We start from the raw sequence: 14,923 nt of genomic DNA, 5'->3' as shown, positions 1-14,923 counted from the left end.
CTGGTTTTTTGAAAAGATCAACAAAATTGATAGACTGCTAGCAAGACTAATAAAGAAGAAAAGAGAGAAGAATCAAATAGATGCAATAAAAAATGATAAAGGGGATATCACCACCGATCCCACAGAAATACAGACTACCATCAGAGACAATACTATAAACACCTCTATGCAAATAAACTAGAAAATCTAGAAGAAATGGATAAATTCCTCAACACATACACCCTCCCAAAACTAAACCAGGAAGAAGTTGAATACCTGAATAGACCAATAACAGGCTCTGAAATTGAGGCAATAATTAAGAGCCTACCAACCAAAAAAAGTCCAGGACCAGACGGATTCACAGCTGAATTCTACCAGAGGTGCAAAAAGGAGCTGGTACCATTCCTTCTGAAACTATTTCAATCAATAGAAAAAGATGGAATCCTCCCCAACTCATTTTATAAGGCCAGCATCACCCTGATACCAAAGCCTGGCAGAGACAGTACCAAAAAAGAGAATTTCACACCAATATCCCTGATAAACATCAATACAAAAATCCTCAATAAAATACTGGCAAACTGAAGCCAGCAGCACATCAAAAAGCTTATCCACCATGATCAAGTGGGCTTCATCCCTGGGATGCAAGGCGGATTCAACATACACAAATCAATAAACATAATCCAGCATATAAACAGAACCAAAGACAAAAACCGCATGATTATCTCATTAGATTCAGAAAAGGCCTTTGACAAAATTCAACAGCCATTCATGCTAAAAACTCTAAAAAAACTAGGTATTGATGGGACGTATCTCAAAATAATAGGAGATATTTATGACAAACCCACAGCCAATATCATACTGAATGGGCAAACACTGGAAGCATTTCCTTTGAAAACTGGCAAAAGACAGAGATGTCCTCTCTCACCACCCTATTCAACATAGTGTTGGAAGTTCTAGCCAGGGCAATCAGGCAGGAGAAAGAAATAAAGGGTATTCAATTAGGAAAAGAGGAAGTCAAATTGTCCCTGTTTGCAGATGACATGATTGTATATCTAGAAAACCCCATCATCTCAGCCCCAAATCTCCTTAAGCTGATAAGCAACTTCAGCAAAGCATCAGGATACAAAATCAATGTGCAAAAATCACAAGCATTCCTATACAACAATAACAGACAAACAGAGAACCAAATCATGAGTGAACTCCCATTCACAATTGCTACAAAGAGAATAAAATACCTAGGAATCCAACTTACAAGGGATGTGAAGGACCTCTTCAAGGAGAACTAGAAACCACTGTTCAATGACATAAAAGAGGATACAAACAAATGAAAGAACATTCCATGCTCATGTGTAGGAAGAATCAATATTGTGAAAATGGCCATAATGCCCAAGGTAATTTATAGATTCAATGCCATCCCCATCAAGCTACCAAAGACTTTCTTCACAGAATTGGAAAAAAACTACTTTAAAGTTCATATGGAACCAAAAAAGAGCCAGCATGCCAAGTTAATCTTAAGCCAAAAGAACAAAGCTGGAGGCATCACACTACCTGACTTCAAACTACACTACAAGGCTACAGTAACCAAAATAGCATGGAACTGGTACCAAAACAGAGATATAGACCAGTGGAACAGAACAGAGCCCTCAGAAATAATACTATACATCTACAACCATCTGTTCTTTGACAAACCTGACAAAAACAAGCAATGGGTAAAGGATTACCTATTTAATGAATGGTACTGGGAAAACTGGCTAGCCATATGTAGAAAGCTGAAACTGGATCTCTTCCTTACACCTTATACAAAAATTAATTTGAGATGGATTAAAGACTTACATATTAGACCTGAAACCATAAAAACCCTAGAAGAAAACCTAGGCAATACCATTCAAGACATAGGCATGGGCAAGGACTTCATGTCTAAAACACCAAAAGCAATGGCAACAAAAGCCAAAATTGACAAATGGGATCTAATTAAACTCAAGAGCTTCTGCACAGCGAAAGAAACTAGCATCAGAGTGAACAGGCAACCTACAGAATGGGAGAAAATTTTTGCAATCTACCCATCTGACAAAGGGCTAATATCCAGAATCTACAATGAACTCAAGCAAATTTACAAGAAAAAAAACAAACAACCCCATCAAAAAGTGGGCAAAGGATGTGAACAGACACTTCTCAAAAGAAGACATTTATGCAGCCAATAGGCACATGAAAAAATGCTCATCATCACTGGCCATCAGAGAAATGCAAATCAAAACCACAATGAGATACGTACCATCTCTCACCAGTCAGAATGGCCATCATTAAAAAGTCAGGAAACAACAGGTGCTGGAGAGGATGTGGAGAAATAGGAACACTTTTACACAGTTGGTGGGACTGTAAACTAGTTCAACCATTGTGGAAGACAGTGTGGCTATTCCCCAAGGATCTAGAACTACAAATACAATTTGACTCAGCCATCCCATAGCTGGGTATATACCCAAAGGATTGGAAATCATGCTGCTATAAAGACACATGCACATGTATGTTTATTGCAACACTATTCACAATAGCAAAGACTTGGAACCAACCCAAATGTCTATCAATGATAGACGGGAATAAGAAAATGTGGCACTGGACACAGGAAGGGAAACATCACACTCCTGGGACTGTTGTGGGGTGGGGGGAGGGAGGAGGGATAACATTAGGAGATATACCTAATGCTAAATGATGAGTTAATGGGTGCAGCACACCAACATGGCACATGTATACATATGTAACAAACCTGCACATTGTGCACATGTACCCTAAAACTTAAAGCATAATAATAATAAAAAAGTATCCTAAATTTGGGTTAATTAACCAATAAAAAAAAGAAAATGTGGCATATATACACCATGGAATACTATTCAGCCATAAAAATGGATGAGTTCATGTCCTTTTTAGGGACATGGATGAAGCTGGAAACCATCATTCTGAGCAAACTATCACAAGGACAGAAAGCCAAACACCGCATGTTCTCACTCATAGGTGGGAATTGAACAATGAGAACACTTGGACACAGGGTAGGGAACACCACACACCGGGGCCTGTCATTGGGTGGGGGTAGGGGGGAGGGAGAGCATTGGGAGATATACCTAATGTAAATGACGAGTTAATGGGTGCAGCACACCAACATGGCACATGTGTACATATGTAACAAACCTGCAGGTTGTGCACATGTATCCTAGAACTTAAAGTATAATAATAAAAAAAAAAGAACATGCTCCTTTAGTTCAGAGGAGTTTGTTATTACCCACCTTCTGAATCCTACTTCTGTCAATTAGTCAAACTCATTCTCTGTCCGGTTTTGTTCCCTTGCTGGTGAGGAGTTGTGATCCTTTGGAAGAGAAGAGGCATTCTGGTTTTGGGAATTTTCAGCATTTTTGCACTGGTTTTTCCTCATCTTCGTAGATTTGTCTACCTTTGGTCTTTGATGCTGATGACCTTCAGATGGGGTTTTTGTGTGGGTGTCCTTTTTGATGATGTTGATGTTATTGCTTTCTGTTTGTTAATTTTTCTTCTAACAGTCAGGCCCCTCTTCTGCAGGTCTGCTGGAGTTTGCTGGAGGTCTATTCCAAACCCTGTTTGCCTGGGTATCACAAGTGGAGGCTGCAGAACAGCAAAGATTGCTGCCTTCTCTTTCCTCTGGAAGCTTCATCCCAGAGGGGCACCTGCCAGATGCCAGTCAGAGCTCTCCTGTATGAGCTGCCTGTTGACCCATGCTGGGACATGTCTCCCAGTCAGGAGGCATGGGGGTCAGGGACCCACTTGAGAAGGCAGTCTGTCCCTTAGCAAAGCTTGAGCACTGTTCTGGGAGATCCACTGCTCTCTTCAGAGCTGGCAGGCAGAAACGTTTAATTCTGCTGAAGCTGTGCCCACAACCACCCCTTCCCCCAGTGTTCTGTCCCCGGGAGATGGGAGTTTTATTTATGACCTTCTGACTCTGTCTTTCAGAGGTGCCTTGCCAAGAGAGGAGGAATCTAGAGAAGCAGTCTGGCTATAGTAGCTTTGCTGTGCTGTGGTGGGTTCCACCCAGTCCAAACTTCCCCGTGGCTTTGTTAACACTGTGAGAGGAAAACCGCCTACACAAGGCTCAGTAACGGCAGACGCCCCTCTCCCCACCAAGCTCAAGCTCCCCTGGTTGACTTCAGAATGCTGTGCTGGCAGTGAGAATTTCAAGCTAGTAGATCTTAGCTTGCTGGGCTCCATGGTGGTGGGGCACACTGAGCAAGACCACTTGGCTCCCTGGCTTCAGCCCCTTTCAAGGGAGGGAAATGGTTCTGTCTTTCTGGTGTTCCAGGCACCACTGGGGTACAAAAAATAACTCCTGCAACTAGCTCAATGTCTGCCCAAATGGCCGCCCAGTTTTGTGCATGAAACTCAGGGCCCTGGTGGTGTAGGCATCAAAGGGAATATCCTGGTCTGCAGGTTGCAAAATCTGGGGGAAAAGCATGGTATCTTGGCCAGATATCACAGTCCCTCATGGCTTCCCTTGGCTAGGGGAGGTAGTTTCCTGATCCCTTGTGATTTCTGGGTGAGGCAACACCCCACCCTGCTTCTGCTCACCCTCCATGGGCTGCACCCACTGTCTAACCAGTCCCAATGAGATGAACCGGGTACCTCAGTTGGAAATGCAGAAATCACCAGCCTTCTGCATTGGTCTCACTGGGAGCTGCAGATTGGAGCTGTTCTTATTCAGCCATATTGCCAGATTCCCATACTCTCTATCTATTAAACAGTGCAGCAGAGGAAAATCAGAGGAAAGGAAAAAAAAGCAGGTGTCATTAGAATACTTGGAAAAATAGTGGATACTTTGGAGAACTGTGGTCATTTAAAAGAAGCTCAGAAGTCTAAATTAGATGTCATTGTAAATGGGTTGATAAAAAGAAAAGGGAAATTGACCATGATTCCACTGTTAGGCCTTCACTTTTTATTCAGGTCTCAAATTGGCTGCTGCTTTGGTGGACTGATAATTTCAGGACACAGAGTGGAGGGTCTTTAATCTGGCATCAAAGATGGAGTGCTTGTGCTGAAAGTTCAGGGACATACTAAGAAAGAACACATCTACGGGTGACTGGTTGATGCAGCAGTAACAGTGCCATTGTGGGACAGGATGCCTAGATGACCATGACCCTTGAAGATGACCTCCAATACCCTGATTTGTGTGGCAACATGTGACTTCGAAAAAAAATGGAAGCTTCATGATTTAGTCTGTTTGTGCTAGTATAACAAAATATATGAGGTCGGAAAACTTACAAATAATTGAAACTTATTTCTCATGTTCTAGAGGCTGGGAAGTCAATAATGAAGGTCCTCTTATGTTCCATGTCTGGTGAGAGCACAGCATCTCCTTCCAAGACAGCATCTTGTTGCTGCATTCTCTGCAAGAGATGGACACTGTGTCCTCACATGGAGGGAGAATGGAAGGAGCCACCTAGTTCTTTCAAGCGCTCTTATAAGATCACAATCCCATTCATGAGGGCTCTGTCATCATATGTTAATCACTTCCTAAAGGAACCAGTTTAAATCCTATCACATTGGCAATTAAAATTCAACCTATAAACCTGGAAGAGATATATTCAGACCATACAATTTCACAAGATCAAGAAGGAATATGGGACAAGGGTAATCTTGGTATAGCCTAACTCATGCACTGCTGCAAGGGACTTTGGTAATATTTTTTACTTCAAGTCACAGAGCCAAGGCCAGAGACAAGAAAAAAATGCAGGAGTGAAGGAAAGAGTAAAATATTCACTGTCAAGACCTAGAATGTTATAGGATTTTATGGCCCATTGACTAATATTTATTCTGTGCAATTCAGTGACCTTCAAGAAAAGTAGCAGAAAGAGAGTTTTCAGATAAGGGATTCAGGAACCACAGAAATAAATTAAAATTGACTAGTTCAGTTATTCAAGAGTAAATAAGAAAGGAGATATCTTTATTTTGGTCATATTGGATAGCTTTAGTAGATAGATGGAGGCTTTCTCAATAAAGTACTACAGAGCTAAATAAATGGCAGAGACTTAAGTCTAAGAAATCTCCTCTTACTCAGGAGTCCCCAAGAACATGACCTCAGACATTGGGCAGACTCATTAGACAGCTCTCCCACCAGCCATGTCCTACAGCATATGATCAAACCTAGGCAGACTTTGCTCTCCTCTGGCCTGTTCCTCAATCCTCATACCCTTGTCCTCTATCAGGAATCTGCCTCACAGACAGTGGGACTTGGTGCCCTTTCTAGATATTTACTCTTTGGAAGTTCACATCTAGACCACAGAACTCTTTCTCACATAAAACTTTTCTCACTATCTTTTTATTTGTGTTCAATTCATAACCATGGTCTCATGATTCTCTCACATCAGAAAAAGATAAGAACATCTCAGTACTAAATTGTTCTTTGTGGTTAAATAAATACATAAGTAAAGCCTTGAAGATAAGACTTGAAATCAGAGAAAACATACGTAGGATAACATCCACCTCTCCAAACACCCAATCACAGTCTCATAAATCAATTTTTTTCATGCTTTCATGCTGGCTAGTAATCATGTTGCAAAATTTACCAAAGTTTCCTTTTATTACAGGGACTTCAAAGCAGGCATAATGGACTGCTAAAGATCATCTCTTCAACCCTGAAATCACCAGCTGAGGACTTGTGGGATTCAACAGAGATTGGTTTGTGGTAAGAGTGAAACAAATCACATGAGCATATAGTATTAAAGCAATCTGGCATACAGACAATGCAGACAATGATGTTAGCTTACTTTATAAGAGAATGTAGTAGAAGCTCTCTTTGAATACATCCACCTGGTGATAGCTGTGCTCCTGGACACACTTGTGTGTAATTTTTTAAGTTGTGTCTGTACTCAGAGGACAAGATCCAAAATTCCAAGGGAAATGGCAAGAATATTAAGATAATGCCAAAATACTTTTCTCTATTGCTCAGAAACAGGGAAAAATGAATGTCCACAGTAAACTGAAGAGGTGCATATAAAATCTCAGAAGGAATCTCTTAACTCCTAGAAATTCTTACATTTGTAATGCAATCTGATACAAACATAGGCAAAAGACCTGAACAGACACCTTGCCAAAAAAGATGTATAGAATGCAAAAAACCATGTAAAAAGATATTCAACATCATATATCATTAGAGAATTGCAAACTAAAATGAAAATGAGATACCACTGCACATCCATTAGAATAGCGAAAATCCACAACACTGACAACACCAAATGCTAGCAAGAATGTGGAGCATCAAGAATGCTCATCCATTGTTGGTGGGGATGCAAAATGGTAGTTTGGCAGTTTCTTTTAAAACTAAACGTATTCTTACCATATGATCCAGCAATCATGCTTTATTTAATTTACACAAATAAATTGGAAACTTATTTCTTAAAACTTACTTTTAAGTTAGATCTTTTTTTCTTTCTTTTTTTTTTTTTTTTTTTTTTTTTTTTGTCGCTCTTGTTGCACAGGCTGGAATGCAACGGCATGATCTCGGTTCACTGAAACCTTTGCCTCCAGGGTTCAAGTGATTCTCCTGCCTCAGCCTCCTGAGTAGTTGGGATTATAGGCATTCACCATCATGCCTGGCTAATTTTGTGTTTTTATTAGAGACGGGGTTTCTTCATGTTGGTCAGGCTGGTTTCAAACTCCCAACCTCAGGTGATATGCCCACCTCGGCCTCCCAAAGTGCTGGGATTACAGGCATGAGTCATCGTGCCTGGCTGGTTAGATCTTTATAGGGGTTTTATTCATGATTATCAAAACTTGGAAAAAGTCAAATCGTCTTTCGGGAATTGAATGCATAAACAAACTGTGGTACATCCAGACAATGATACATTATTCAGTGCTAAAGAAGGAAAAAGCAATCAAGCCATAAAAAGACATGGAGGAAACTTAAATGTATATTACTAAATGGAAGAAGCCAAAATGAACGGGGTACATGCACTGTGATTCCAACTATATGACATTCTAGAAAAGGCAAAACCTTGGAGACAGTAAAAACATCAATGGCTGTCAGGGTCAGGGTGCACAGAGAAATGAATAGGTAGAGGACAGAGGATTTTAGGGCAGATGATACTAAAATGGTGGTGATATGTCATTATACATTTGTCAAAACTCAGAGAATGTAGAAGACCAAGAGTAAACTTTGGACTTTAAGTGGTAAAGATGTGTCAATGCAGGTCAATTCATTTTAACAAATGTACCATTCTGGTGGAGGGTGTTGAGAGTGGGGGAGGTTATGTATGTTTGGGTGTGGGAGTATACAAGAACTATCTGCTGTTTCCCTTAATCTTGTTGTGAAGTTAAAACTATTATAGAAAATAAAGCCCACTTTAAAACTTAAATGTGATAATATATGTAAAGCACCTGATATATAGTAAAGGGCTCAATTAGTATATTATTAGAGCTCATATGTAGAGCTTTGTATATGCAAGGAGATGTCCCATATGACCTATTGGTCTGATCTTAACTGATTCGTCTTTAAAATAAACTTCTAGAGTTGTCTTGCTGGGTCAAGTGTGTGAAAGTTTAAAATATTTTGTCAGATACTCACTAGAAATTTGCATCAACTTATACTTCCAAAAATAACACGCCTGTTTCCCCACATCTTCACCAACACTTAGTAACTTGAGCTATTTTAATATTTGCTAAACTACTTGTGGCTTTCATACTGGGTTCATTGAAGGGTTCATGTTCTTTGTAATGCAAAAGAAATCCCCACAGAAAAAGGCATCTCACTGGAAGTATGACAATCTACCTTTTTTTTTTCTTAAACATTGGAATTTCAAGAGCTCTTGCATCAGCATAAAGTTTGATTTCATCTGAAAACTCAACTGGGGAAAGATCTAATTTCAAGCTCCCTTGCAGAGTTCTTGGGAGATTCAGTTCCTTGCAGGTTACTAAACTGAAAACCTCAGTTCCCCCTTGACTGTTGGATGCCTTCAATCCCTTGCTATATTGTCCTCTCCAGCATGGCAGCTTGCTTCATCAAAGCCAATGAGAAAGTGGAAGTGTAAAAGCAAGATGGAAGTCACAATACTTTCTAATCTAATCATGGAAGTAATATTTTATCACTTTTGTCCTATTATACTGGCTAAAACAATTCACTAGTTTCAGCCCACATACAAGGGAATGAATACCAGGAGGTAGAGATCACTGGAGTCACCTTAGAGGCTGGCTACTATACCATCATTGTCAGCATCTAGAGCACCTGGTTGAATGCCATCTATGTGACCTCACCCCACCCAAGATAACTGGCAGACAGAGTAATAAGTAGAAGAAGGAAATCAGATTTTTCTAAAGCCTACTCCTTCCTCACTTTGAAGGCCTTCTGGGAAAGACAGCAAAGTTGAGCTCATAAACCAAAAGATCTGGTCCCAGTTCTCCCTGTATGGTGGGGAGAATTGCCCATTCTTTCTTACTTCTGACAACTGGCTCTTCAAGTACACTTCAAATACCCGAGAACCTACTCATATCCATTCTCTGAATGGGAAGAAAATTATTCCTCCTTGGCAAACATCTTTGGCCTGGGCAAAAGTCCCAGGCTCCCAGTAGTATGGGAAACTTTCCACTTTTTTTATTTTTGTGGTCACTGTTCTCTTCTATATCCTTTTATGTATTAGTCCATAAGCACTAAGTTTTGAAAGCACTAAGACATCTAGAGTCCTTGATTGTTCACCCATCCTTCCATTTCTTTATTCAATAAACATGTATTAAGTTCCTATTATTTCAGATGTGCAAATTCTTATGGTAATAAAAAGATGTATGAGACATAGACACTTTATTTAGTCAAACACTCAACAATATTTGAACATCTACTCTGCACAAGGTGTTAAGAATCAATGAAGGAGTAGTGCAGTTTAAGACAACACAACAAAAACAAACTCTTCACTCCACTGGCTGTAACACCTTTTTACTGAGATCTTCATGGCACAACTTCTTGAACAAGTGTTGTTTTCAATAGTCACTGTCTTCATATTTTTCTTCTACTCCTCAACATACAGAAGAAATGTGGGTTGGACTTTCCAGTTGAACTTTCAACCCAACTATTTGTGGAAATTGCTGTTACCAAATTACTTATGATGTTGCCAAAACCAATGATCAATTCTCTTCCTATTACATTTCATGCATCAGCAGCATCCAACATAGTGGACCACATTCTTTTTGAAATACTTTCTTCACTTGACTTTTACAATGCCATCCCCTCTTAATTTTCCTCCTGCCTGCCACCAACTCCTACTCAGTATCTTTAGCTGGCCCCTCCTCCTCGGTTCAACCTCTAAATGTCGATATGTCTATTCCAGGATTCAGTCTAGAAATTTTTCCTTTTATCCTTGAATATTCTTACCCTAGCTTATTTCATCTAGTCCTGGGCTTTTAAAAATTATTTTATGCTACTCATGTCCAAGTTGACCTCTCTAGGACTATAGCACAAGGGGTATAATTATTCTAAAGTAACCCAGAAGTTTAATAAGCTGGCCAAGAAGAAGGATTTTCTTTTTCCCAGCATGAGGGACTCTACCTAGTATATGTCCCTATAGAATGGGTGGCTTTCTCCCCTAAGAAAAGGAAAACCCTTTGCATGAGCCCCAAAACTCTAGGTTCTGGGCAGTTGATTTTCCCAGATAATGTTGTGAACAGCTGGCACCTAAATCTAGACTGTTTAACACCAAAAGCCTGTGTGTTCCTCCACTGATAGAGCTGTGTCCTCGTGCTAATATGATAAAAAATTATAGTAAGGGAAGATAGTCTTCCTACACTCAAACACAGACTCACATTGTGAGCCCAGTAATTTCCTGACCATTTATGCATCCGTGTAAGATAGGAGGATGGGGAAATCATGCCATCTGCTCTTTTGCTGATTACTAATCTTTGTGAGTTTTCCTAATAGAGCAGTTTTTTTTTTGGCTGAATGCAGAAGAATTTATTGATGGTACACAACAAGGTGGGGCTCCCTAGGCCTCTCCATCTTCAGAGGGTCTGCATGGAAACTGTGAGGAGGGGAGATTCTCATTGTGGTGGGGCACTGAGTGTGGCAGGAACTCCCCAGAAGCTGAGGGCCTCTGTTTTCCTCTCATGCTCTCACTGGGGCTGGTGGTCCAGGGATCTTACTCTTTGAAGGCCATGTGGGCAGTGAGGTCCCCCACCCTTTTGCTATAGCCAAATTCATTGTCATACCAGAAAATGAGCTTGAGAAAGTGGTCATTGAGGGCAATGCCAGTCCCAAGATCGAAGGTGGAAGAGTGGGTGTCGCAGTTAAAGTCAAAGGAGACAAGCTGGTTCTCAGTGTAGCCCAAGATGCCCTCGAAGGGGAACTCCGATGCTGCTTCAACACTTTCTTGATGTCATCATTTTTGGCAGGATTTACATATGGCAGGTCAGGTCCACAACCAACATGTTGGCAGTGGAGACATGAAAGGTCATGCCAGTAAGCCTCCTGTTCAGTTCAGGGATGACATTTCCCATAGTCTTGACAGTGCCAGGAGATGCAGGAATGGCATTCTGGAGAGCCCCACGACTATCATGGCATAGTTTCCTGGAGGGGCTATCCACAGTCTTCTGGGTGGCAGTGACATGTGGACTGTCGCCATAAGTCCTTCCACGACACTAAAGTTGTCATGGATGAACTTGGCAAAGGGTGCTAAGCAGTTAGATGTACAGGTGGCATTGCTGATAATCTTGAGGTTGTTGTCATACTTCCCATGGTTCATGCACATCACAGATACGGGGGCGTCAGCAGAGAGGCAGAGATAATGACCCTTTTGGATCCCTCCTGCAAGTGAGCCCCAGCCTTCTCTATGGTGCTGAAGATGCCGGTGGACTCTATGATGTACTCAAGGCCAGCATCACCCTATTTGATTTTGGTGGGATCTAGCTTTTGGAAGATGGTGGTGAAATTTGTATTCATGACAAACTTCCCGTTTTCAGCTTTGACGGTGTCATGGAATTTGCCATGGGTGGAATCATACTGGAACATGTAGACCATGTAGTCAAGGTCAATGAAGGGGTCATTGATGGCAACAGTACCCACTTTAACAGAGTTAAAAGCAGCCCTGGAGACCAGGCACCCAATACAGCCAAACCAATTGACTCCAAGCTTCACCTTCACTGTGGTGCCTCGGGGATGCTGCTGGCGCTGCACAAGAAAATGTGGCTGTCTGTCAAACGGGAGAAGCAGAAAGCTACAGCATATTATTTAACCCATAATTATCATATTGAGAAATTATTTGCGAACTCCGATGCCAATAGGTGGTGACTCAGATGGGCATCACTTGACATAGCATGCTGACCTTCCCTGAGCATGTGGACAATTCAGTTGTCTCAGTATTACTTGTTTAAAAGACTATCTTTTTGCCCCATTGAATTACTTTTGTGAAAATCAATTGGCCCTACGATTTTGGCCATTAACTAACACATAAGCAGTAATTTCCTCCAAATGGATTATAGGCCTAAATTTAAAGGCCAAATTATACACCTCTTAGGAGAAAACATAGATTAGCATACGCATGAACTTGAGTTCGACAAAATCCCAACGTTTCCTGGTAGAAGAAAAAAGTTGAAATATGAGTCATGATCAAAACCAAAACTGTTTGCATTTTAAAAGACATCAATAAGATAATGGAATATAACCCAGAGACTGAGAAAAAAAATTTCAAATCATACATTTGATAAAATATTTGTATCCAAAATATAAAATACACTGACAACTAAATAACTAAAAAGATAAACCAATTTTAAATTGGGCAAAATATTTGAGTAGTCATTGCACCAAAAGGTGTAGGAATAGCTAATAAAGCACATGAAAAGATGGTCAGTATCATCAGTCAGCAGGGAAATGCAATCAAAAGTACAATGAGACACCACTTCTTACCCACTAGAATGCTATGATAAAAATGAAGGAAAATAACAATTGAGGAAGTGAAATAACAATGATGTGGAAAAATTGAAATACTCGTGCATTGTTGATGGGACATGCAGCCATGTTGGAAACCAGTTTGGCAGTTTCTTAAAATGTTGAAGATACATTTACCATATGACCTAGCACTTTCATTCCTTGTTGTCTACCCCAAAGGAAAAAAAACCTATGTCCACACAACACATGAATGTGAATATTCATAACAGCTTTATCCATAATAGTCCACAAAGTAGAAACACATCAAATATCTATCAACTGATGAAAGAATAAACAAATGGGAGTGATCCATACAATGTAATAGAATTTAGCACCTAAAAAAATAAAATATTGATACGTGCTACAACATAGGTGAACCACAAAAGCACATTAATCTAAGTGAAAGAAGATAGATACAAAAAACCACATGTTGTATGATTCCATTTTTATGATATCCAGAAAAGACAAATCTGTAGAGTCAGTAAGTCAAGTAGGGGTTGTCTGGAGTTGGGAGTGGGAATAAGGGGTGGTATTGATGAGCATGAGGGATTTCTTAGGAATTATAGAAATGTTCCAAAACAAGATTGTGATGATGGTCAAACAAGTCTAAATTTTACTAAAAATAATTGAACTGTACACTTAAAACAGGTGAATGTTATGATATGTCAATTTTACCTCAGTAAAGCTGTTTAAAAACAAAAGAATGTTAGCAGTGTGGCCTTATTGACCCCTAATCAGTCTTCCTCTTTCTTTTATTTCTTGCTTTCTTTAGTGCTTACATTTATTAGTTTCACTCAGGGACTCCAAGAGACACTGGCTGAAATCTACCAGCCTCCAGAACTCTCAACATCTAAGGGAATGAGTGACCCTCTCCTGAAGGCAATGGGGATTGTTAAGGTGCACTCCAGCATCTGCTATAGCAGGTAAAGGCATGTGATGCACCTGAGTGGTCTCAGGTAGTGCTCCACACATCGCAGTAAGACCCAGGGCCTGCAGCTAGTTCTGATAGCTTCAGAGAACAAGCTGCTGCATCCTGGGTCACAGGGCTAACCTTTCCTAGGCAAGTGCGTTTGAAGCATTGATAGTCAGATCCCAAGTAGAAGGTGACTGTCTACAACATGGGAGGAGGGCAAGACCCAGAGTGGGGTTTCAAACCAAATCATTTCTGGAGTATGACTTCCAACAATTGCAGAAAGCATTCTTGTTAAGTGCTTATGGCATGTTCACCAACATAGACCATATGCTGCACCATAAAACAAGTCTCAATATATATCCAAAGATCGAAATCATACAGAGTATATGCTGTGGCCACAATAGTATTTGATTATAAAGGCATAACAATAAGATATCTAGAAAATCCCCAACTTTTAGAAAACAAGCAGCATGCTTCTGATTAACATTTGGGTGAAAGAAGAAATCACAAGGAAATATTTTAAACATCATTAACCGAATGATGATAACCCAGCATTAAAATGTTGGATACAGTTAACATAGTGTTTAGAGAGAAATTTACAACTTTAATTGTCTATAGTGGAAATGAGCAAAGGAGTAAACTTAATTATCTATGATTTCATCATAAGAATCCTGAAAAAGAAGAGTGAAATAAACCGAAAGTCAATAAATGTAAGTCAATTAAAAGATAATGAAAATCATGAAATAGAAAAATGAACAAACAATAGAGACAACCAATGGTCAATTTTTCTGTACTCCATGCACAATACCTATGAGGTAGATTGGGGGAAAGGCAGAGAGGTAACAGAGAACAGGCAGAAAGATCTTTCTGGGTGGAGGAAATGATCTATATCTTCTTTTGGGTGGTACTTAAATGGGCATATATGACTGTCAAGGTTCACTGACACTGAACACTGGAGATCTGGGCATTATAATGCACATAAGTTACATCTCAATTTTTTAAAATAGAGGAAAGTGTCTTGGGGAGCTTATGATGGAGATATTTGGGCAGTTCTGGGGGCATAGGCTTCAAAAGCACTTACAGCATCTCCAGGAATTTGCTGAGAATTGTTTTGCAGG

The 14,923-nt window shown here is 40.1% G+C and overlaps 1 pseudogene; it reads right to left on the bottom strand.

The window, feature by feature from the left end:
- Positions 1-11,070: 11,070 nt before the first annotated feature.
- On the bottom strand, positions 11,071-12,080 carry LOC116469525 (glyceraldehyde-3-phosphate dehydrogenase-like; annotated as a pseudogene).
- Positions 12,081-14,923: the final 2,843 nt, after the last annotated feature.

The sequence above is a fragment of the Hylobates moloch genome, unplaced genomic scaffold, assembly GCF_009828535.3.
Source record: "Hylobates moloch isolate HMO894 unplaced genomic scaffold, HMol_V3 SCAFFOLD_5, whole genome shotgun sequence".
Lineage (NCBI taxonomy): Eukaryota > Metazoa > Chordata > Mammalia > Primates > Hylobatidae > Hylobates > Hylobates moloch.
The sequence above is the reverse complement of the archived record's forward strand: the minus strand, read 5'-3'. Positions and strand labels throughout refer to the sequence as shown.